The 9,191-nt window shown below is 38.0% G+C and overlaps 1 long non-coding RNA gene across 1 annotated transcript; it reads left to right on the forward strand.

Moving 5' to 3' along the window:
- Positions 1-5,085: 5,085 nt before the first annotated feature.
- On the forward strand, positions 5,086-8,429 carry LOC123328902. The gene is made up of 2 exons (XR_006543904.2): positions 5,086-5,230; positions 8,107-8,429. It is a non-coding gene; the product is annotated as an uncharacterized LOC123328902 (long non-coding RNA).
- Positions 8,430-9,191: the final 762 nt, after the last annotated feature.

Here is a 9,191-nt window from a genome sequence, read left to right on the forward strand (position 1 = left end):
TTGCACTCATCTCACATGCTAGTAAAGTAATGCTCAAAATTCTCCAAGCCAGGCTTCAGCAATATGTGAACCGTGAACTTCCTGATGTTCCAGCTGGTTTTAGAAAAGGCAGAGGAACCAGAGACCAAATTGCCAACATCCACTGGATCATAGAAAAAGCAAGAGAGTTCCAGAAAAACATCTATTTCTGCTTTATTGACTATGCCAAAGCCTTTGACTGTGTGGATCACAATAAACTGTGGAAAATTCTGAAAGAGATGGGAATACCAGACCACCTGATCTGCCTCTTGAGAAACCTGTATGCAGGTCAGGAAGCAACAGTTAGAACTGGACATGGAACAACAGACTGGTTCCAAATAGGAAAAGGAGTACGTCAAGGCTGTATACTGTCACCCTGCTTATGTAACTTATATGCAGAGTACATCATGAGAAACGCTGGACTGGAAGAAACACAAGCTGGAATCAAGATTGCCAGAAGAAATATCAATAACCTCAGATATGCAGATGACACCACCCTTACGGCAGAAAGTGAAGAGGAACTAAAAAGACTCTTGATGAGAACGTGGAGAGTGAAAAAGTTGGCTTAAAGCTCAACATTCAGAAATGGCATCTGGTCCCATCACCTCATGGGAAATAGATGGGGAAACAGTGGAAACAGTGTCAGACTTTATTTTTTGGGGCTCCAAAATCACTGCAGATGGTGACTGCAGCCATGAAATTAAAAGTCGCTTACTCCTTGGAAGGAAAGTTATGACCAACCTAGGTAGCATATTCAAAAGCAGAGACATTACTTTGCCAACAAAGGTTCGTCTAGTCAAGGCTATGGTTTTTCCTGTGGTCATGTATGGATGTGAGAGTTGTACTGTGAAGAAGGCTGAGTGCTGAAGAATCGATGCTTTTGAACTGTGGTGTTGAAGGAGACTCTTGAGAGTCCCTTGGACTGCAAGGAGATCCAATCAGTCCATTCTGAAGGAGATCAGCCCTGGGATTTCTTTGGAAGGAATGATGCTAAAGCTGAAACTCCAGTACTTTGGCCACCTCATGCGAAGAGTTGACTCATTGGAAAAGCCTCTGATGCTGGGAGGGATTGGGGGCAGGAGGAGAAGGGGACGACAGAGGATGAGATGGCTGGATGGCATCACTGACTCAATGGACTTGAGTCTGAGTGAACTCCAGGAGTTGGTGATGGACAGGGAGGCCTGGCGTACTGCAATTCATGGGGTTGCAAAGAGTCAGACACGACTGAGCAACTGAACTGAACTGAACTGAAGGGCAAAAGTATTTAAAGAACATTAAGGTATCTAGCTTAAAGCTGAATAAAATACTTGGAGATCCTCTGAAATACAAGATCTTGTATAGGCTCCCACAACTTCTAATAGTGAATTAAATGACTAAGGCGATTTTATAAAATATCAGGATTTGGCATGTAGCCCTTTTTAACCTTCTAATTACCCAGCTGAGCCTCCAAGAAAAATTGACTTGAAAGAAACGATCTTCCCCTACTACTTTAAGAATAGGTCATGTCTGCTTTAGCACCATTACATACATGTCATTTACACAAAATAACTCTTAAGTTAACTCGAAAAATCATATTATCCAAATCAAGTTGAGCAAGAGCATCATACACTTAAGTTATGCTTGGCTTGAGGGGAGGGGTCAGGGAGTGAACGTGAGTTGCAATAGTACTACTTAAATAATATAATTGACAAAAAGGAAGGGGTAATTAAGTGGTGCTCTCTTGTTCCTTTTACTTAGTCTTGACTTCAGGTGTATTTCCTACTGGAGAGGAATGTGCTTAATAAGGAATATATAATTCCCATATTAAGCCATTGAAAACCCCACTTCCTTTTGAGAAGGGTAGTAAGAGATTGGGTTTCAGGTATTCTTCTGAACAGGATAAATAGAAGAAAACCATAGCAGTCCTATATTGCAATGATGCCTTAGAATGATTATCATCTGCCTCTTTCAGACTCTAATCTCTGAGGACTACATAAATTCCATGTGATCAAATTCTCCCAAGGCTATTACTTCAAGAGAAGGAGCCTGCAACATTGTTTTCTTTTTCAAGGAATAACTTATAGGATAGGAATCACATATAGATTTGACATGTAATTATTATCAGTTCAATTTTTTTTTCCTTTTGGCAGTGAAGCTAATAGAAACTAATAAATTAAAAACCCAAAAGTATAGACAAGTCGTGCCCAGTTCAACCAGCAGTTCTATTCACTCAGAAGTATCATTCACTTCAGTTCAATTCAGTTCAGTCACTCAGTCGTATCCGACTTTTTGTGACCCCCATGGATCGCAGCACACCAGGCTTCTCTGGTGAGAGTGTTAACTCCTCTGGGCCCGCCAGCATAATAAACCTGAGTTCTCCAACTCTCCGAGTGTGGTGCTTGGTTTCTCTTTTTTCTCTCCCTAGTTCTCTCCTTAAGTGATAAGACATAATTTATGTAGGCTATCCTCCAGAAATAGGTTAGCAACTTCTATTGCATCATCCTCTAAAATGAGATAATCAATAACAGAACCTTAAAAATCCCAAATATACCAGCAAAATTATATGTATGCTTTGTCCAATGAATGAATGAGAACACACTGATCTAATTAGTAAGGACTAGATCCCAAAGAAAGGCAATGCCAAAGAATGCTCAAACTACCACACAATTGCACTCATCTCACACGCTAGTAAAGTAATGCTCAAAATTCTCCAAGCCAGGCTTATGCAATACGTGAACTGTGAACTTCCAGATGTTCAAGCTGGTTTTAGAAAAGACAGAGGAGCCAGAGATCAAATTGCCAATATCCGCTGGATCATGGAAAAAGCAAGAGAGTTCCAGAAAACATCCATTTCTGCTTTATTGACTATGCCAAAGCCTTTGACTGTGTGAATCACAATAAACTGTGGAAAATTCTGAAAGAGATGGGAATACCAGACCACCTGACCTGCCCCTTGAGAAACCTATATGCAGGTCAGGAAGCAACAGTTAGAACTGGACGTGGAACAACAGACTGGTTCCAAATAGGAAAAGAAGTACATCAAGACTGTATATTGTCACTCTGCTTATTTAACTTATATGCAGAGTGCATCATGAGAAATTCTGGGCTATAAGAAGCACAAGCTAGAATCAAGATTGCCGGGAGAAATGTCAATAACCTCAGATATGCAGATGACACCACCCTTATGGCAGAAAGTGAAGAGGAACTAAAAAGCCTCTTGATGAAAGTGAAAGAGGAGAGTGAAAAAGTTGGCTTAAAGCTCAACATTCAGGAAATGAAGATCATGGCATCTGGTCCCATCATTTCATGGGAAATAGATGGGGAAACAGTGGAAACAGTGTCAGATTTTATTTTGGGGGGCTCCAAAATCACTGCAGATGGTGACTGCAGCCGTGAAATTAAAAGTCGCTTACTCCTTGGAAGGAAAGTTATGACCAACCTAGGTAGCATATTCAAAAGCAGAGACATTACTTTTCCAACAAAGGTCTGTCTAGTCAAGGCTATAGTTTTTCCAGTGGTCATGTATGAATGGGAGAGTTGGACTGTGAAGAAAGCTGAGTGCCAAAGAATTGATGCTTTTGAACTGTGGTGTTGGAGAAGACTCTTGAGAGTCCCTTGGACTGCAAGGAGATCCAAACAGTCCATTCTAAAGGAGATCGGTCCTGGGTGTTCTTTGGAAGGAATGATGCTAAAGATGAAACTCCAGTACTTTGACCACCTCATCTGAGGAGTTGACTCATTGGAAAAGATTCTGATGCCTGGAGGGATTCAGGGCAGGAGGAGAAGGGGACGATAAAGGATGAGATGGCTGGATGGCATCACTGACTCGATGGACATGAGTTTGAGTGAACTCCGGGAGTTGGTGATGGACAGGGAGGCCTGGCGTATTGCAATTCATGGGGTAACAAAGAGTTGGACGTGACTGAGCGACTGAACTAAACTGAGATAAATAAAAACATATTTAAAATAAATATATCTATAATGCATTTGCCAGAGGCAATTTTTTATGGTTTTATTGATTTATATATATACAATGTTATAGGAACCCAAAAAAGTCTACAAGTAATAAATGCTGGAGAGGGTGTGGAGAAAAGGGAACCCTCTTACACTGTTGGTGGGAATGCAAACTAGTGCAGCCACTATGGAGAACAGTGTGGAGATTCCTTAAAAAACTGGAAATAGACATGCCTTATGATCCAGCAATCCCACTGCTGGGCATACACACTGAGAAAACCAGAAGGGAAAGAGACACGAGTACCCCAATGTTCATCGCAGCACTGTTTATAATAGCCAGGACATGGAAGCAACCTAGATGTCCATCAGCAGATGAATGGATAAGAAAGCTGTGGTACATATACACAATGGAGTATTATTCAGCCATTAAAAAGAATACATTTGAATCAGTTCTAATGAGGTGGATGAAACTGGAGCCTATTATACAGAGTGAAGTAAGCCAGAAAGAAAAACACCAATACAGTATACTAACGCATATATATGGAATTTAGAAAGATGGTAACAATAACCCTGTGTACGAGACAGCAAAAGAGACACAGATGTATAGAACAGTCTTATGGACTCTGTGGGAGAGGGAGAGGGTGGGAAGATTTGGGAGAATGGCATTGAAACATGTAAATATCATGTATGAAATGAGTTGCCAGTCCAGGTTCGATGCACGATACTGGATGCTTGGGGCTGGTGCACTGGGACGACCCAGAGGGATGGAATGGGGAGGGAGGGGGGAGGAGGGTTCAGGATGGGGAACACATGTGTACCTGTGGCGGATTCATTTTGATATTTGGCAAATCTAATACAGTTATGTAAAGTTTAAAAATAAAATAAAATTAAAAAAAAAAAAAAAAAAAAAAAAAAAAAATTTTTGCTAGACTACTAAGCCTATTTCATTTATATAAACCTGTATTCCATTTGATTATGTAAATATGTCTTGTTTACTCATGGAACTTAAATACTTTTGAGTATTTAAGTTGTGAGTCATACAGTCAATATTTAAATATTTGTATAAAATTAGGTGTAAACAGTCTGTATAATTCATCTAAGAGCTGCTGCTGCTGCTGCTAAGTCGCTCCAGTCGTGTCTGACTCTGTGCGACCCCATAGACGGCAGCCCACCAGGCTCCGTGGCCCCTGGGATTCTCCAGGCAAGAACACCAGAGTGGGTTGCCATTTCCTTCTCCCATCTGAGAGCTACATTTTACTTATTCAGAAATACTAGTAAGGTATTGATTTTATTTGGTTTGTACTTATTTATTGTACCTCTTTATGTATGTATTGTTCCTCTTTAATCATCATATTTATGCTTTTCCCATTTGATTGCTTAAAAGGAGAAAGGACATAAACTCATACATATTCCAGTCACAATTCTTTGCTGACATGATCTTTTTATGTTCAATAATTCACCTATCACATGTCACTCACACCATCTTGGTATTCATATCTCTGACCTACTTGACATTCAGCAGTCTTGTTCTCTTCTTGATCAGCAACTGAGGAAAGAAAAATAGTCATAAATACATGGATTTCTGGCATGAATTTATAAAGAATACTATTCATGGCAAAAACGCTCTGTATCTGAAACGTGAGATGCAAGATCCCCGTACAAAGCATGAGAGACTGAGCAAATGAGCGAGGAAAAGTGTTCAGTTTGAAACTGTTCAATCTGGGGGTGAAAAATAGACCATCTGAAGAGGCTTTAACTAGGGACCAGTGACAAATGTGGCTCCGCAAAAGTGCTGTGCATTAAGGAGTCATTTTCCTTCCACTTCTCTCACAGTCTTCTCCATCTCTCCTCGCACTATCAGGTAGAAATGAGAACACAGTTTCTCTGCCATGTACAAAAGGGGCCTCATGTTTTCCTCCTTGGCCCAAGACCGTAGCTACATAGGCAGTGGATAGTTTTCACCACTTGTATCTTCACTTTCAGATGAAATTTTTGAATTGAAAATTAAGCAACCATAAAGTAAATAAAGGAATATTATTTTGTAATTAGTAGTTATATATACTGATAAGGCAAACATCCATAATAAGATAGAGGCAGAATTGAGAAGCTAACATTCAAATAATCCTTATAGTCAATAATACTAATGAAACCAGTATTATTCATTAAACATTATTTAGCTTTGTGAACCAGTTACTGAGATAAAAACATTCAGTATTCATTAAATCTTCAAGACATTCTTATGAATAGATATTATTATTATATGTTTTAGAGATAAGAAAACCAAAGCTCAAAGTAACATAACTAGTAAGTGATAAAGGCAGATTTCAATATATTTTTGTCTCATCTCAGGACCCAATTTAATAATCTGATTGTACCACTGCTTTCATAGTCTTTTTAAAATGATATCACTATTTTTATCTCCTTTCATAAGAATATAATAACATGAAAAGACTTATTAGAATAAATCTCAGATCATGAATTACCTGGAAAAATGTGTTTCATGTAATTCATGAAGTTCTCATAGTGTAACACATTTCTTAAAACCTTTTTAGAGGAAAGATTTAAATAGCTGATAGTCTGAAAAAAATAGCATAACTCATTATAACCATTATTATTTGGGGCATTTTAATAAAATGGGGAATCTCACTGACAAGCCACACCTTGCTATATTGTGATATTCTTTGTTATAATGAACATTTTTTTTGGAGGGAGAAAAAAGTCTAATGTACGAAGAACATGTATGTTTATTTGTGAAATATATTTTATCAACCAATTGCATTTTTTAGTTTTATACACTAAAATTTACTTTTAAGTGTTATTTTCAAAACATTAGTGTCTATTCTCCATTTTTCCCCAGCCTCCCTAAGATTAGTTTTTAACAGACCGTATTTTTCAAAATCATAGTGGTCACTTAATTCTTCTCATATCTTGATCATGTTATATTTTACTTCCTGAGTATGGACATTGGCCTTATTTAACCTGCTCTTCTGATCAGTTAATTTGTGGTCTTTTAGTTAAGGTTGTCTTATGAGATATACATGAATAAGTTGTGTAAATATACCCAGTGCCTTATCTCTAGTAATATAAGACATACACACACAAAGAGAGAGAGGTTGGTCTATCTACTAACTTCAGATTTGAAATAATGAAAAAATTTAAGAAACTATTTGTATTTGCCATAGAACATGCTTCAGGGAAATGAAAGATGATCAAAGAGTAAAAAATAAATTGCATGCAAGAAAGAAAAAATCAATTTATAAAACTTTGAATTATATATATTAAATTAACTATGGTAGAAGAACCTGGTAGAAGAAAGATATAAAGTAATATGTTCCACTGAAATATAAAAAATATTTCCATATATCACTGAATTTCATAATAAGTTTTAAGAGTGACAAAAGGAGCTATTGTATGGATTGAAATGGATTCAGAACACCTTTAGGGGCACTTAAAAGGTAAAATCAGTGATTATGGTCACATTTAAGAAAGGAAAAAAAAAGAGAGAAGAAAAAAACACAACAATGAAAAAGATATATATGTCTTTTAATTATTTAAACCCATGGAATTAAGGGCCATAATGAAGAGGAAAAGTTAAAGTTTTACATAACCTCCTGCTCATTCTGCTTCTATAACTAATCTTGCTCCTTGCAGTCTGGATCACATAGGTCAAGTAGCTTCAGAAAGTGGGGATTTACAATACTAGGAACTGGAGCTTATCTCACTCACCCTTGTCTTGCTCTTTGCAATTGCCCAGCCCCTGCAAACATGCTTAATGCTTGTCCATGTAAAGGTCAGGCATCCCCCTCCTCGTCTCGACTGCTGTTCCCATGCACAAGAAGCCCCTATTAGCAGCTAGCATTGCCCACTATAGTCTGTTGATAAAAATTTTGTAACCCCTTTGCTCAGGGCTGAGAGATTGGAGTGTTAACTCCTTTGAGCCCACTAGCATAATAAACCTGAGTTCTCCAACTCTCCTAGTGTGGTGCTTGGTTTCTTGGTTACTGGTTTCTGCAACATTTCTGGAGGCCCCAGTTAGATTCCAACCATGCTGGCCCCTTGAGCTTGCAGACTGGTGGCTCAGTTGGGCTGGAGCAGAGAAACCCCAGGACAAACGAGGAGGTGCTCCACCTGACGGTACTCTGGGTTCTCTTTCAGACCAGTGTTCCGACTGTCTGGACAGCCAGACCCTGACCGGGCTCACTGGAGGGACAAACCAACTCACCAGGAATGGCCACAGAATCGGGTAAGGCCCTGGGGCCAGTCCCCAGTCAGATCTACCCAAATGGATAGAAGAGGAGACTGATCACCTCCTTGGAGTTCCCAGGACTGGAGCAACAGTTAAGGAAACCTAGGAACTCAGGAGAAGGGAGGCACTGTGATAGCCTCTGAATGACTGTGAGTGTGTGATTGCTAATTGAAGGAGTGAGAGAAAATTTTCTTTTTGGAAACTGAAAAACCAATTCTTTTCGCATATGCAATTAAAAACAACTAGCTTGTTAAAAGGCTTGCCTTGGAAAAAGCTTGAAGTTAACCCTTTCCATGTCCTTGAAATACACAGCCCACTTTGCCTGAGACCTCAGCCTCGGGCAAATTAGAACTTCAAACAAAGAAAAAAAAAAAAGGGTGGGAGATCAAAGAGATATTCTAACTCTCAAACAGAAAACTATAAGATCTCTGTCTGTCTGTCTGGATTTATGTATGTCTTACTGTATGTGTTTTGTTTTTTTCTGATAATATTGTTGATGTTGTAAATAATTTCTAATTTAATTTGTCTAAAGAAAAGTAATTGCTTACAAATCAAACAATTCTAAATACAATAAAAATTAACCTAAAATGTCAGATTCACATAAACTGGGAAATATTCAATATTAAATATATAATAATAATGTATGTTTGCTAATCTAATAAGAAAGTAGAATGTATGTTTTTAATAAAGAAGATATAAAAAATAAAATTACATTTATAAAGGGAAAAGAAAGTAGATCTGACTTACAGGTGGCTGTTACAGAAAGCGATTAAAAATTTGTGGAAAGTGGACCCTGAAAAAAAAGTTTTGTGCATGGTTAGGACTGACTAAGTTCAAAATAAATTTAATTAAGTTTACCTAAATGAGTTTAAAGTAAGCTGGTGCAAAACTTGAATTCGGCCTTTCTCTCTGTTAAGAGAACATACTTTCTTCAGATGTTGAACTACTTTTAATAATAGATTTAAGTTTCTTTACCTCTTAATTGATCTGTTCT

Source organism: Bubalus bubalis, chromosome 13, assembly GCF_019923935.1.
Source record: "Bubalus bubalis isolate 160015118507 breed Murrah chromosome 13, NDDB_SH_1, whole genome shotgun sequence".
Classification (NCBI taxonomy): domain Eukaryota; kingdom Metazoa; phylum Chordata; class Mammalia; order Artiodactyla; family Bovidae; genus Bubalus; species Bubalus bubalis.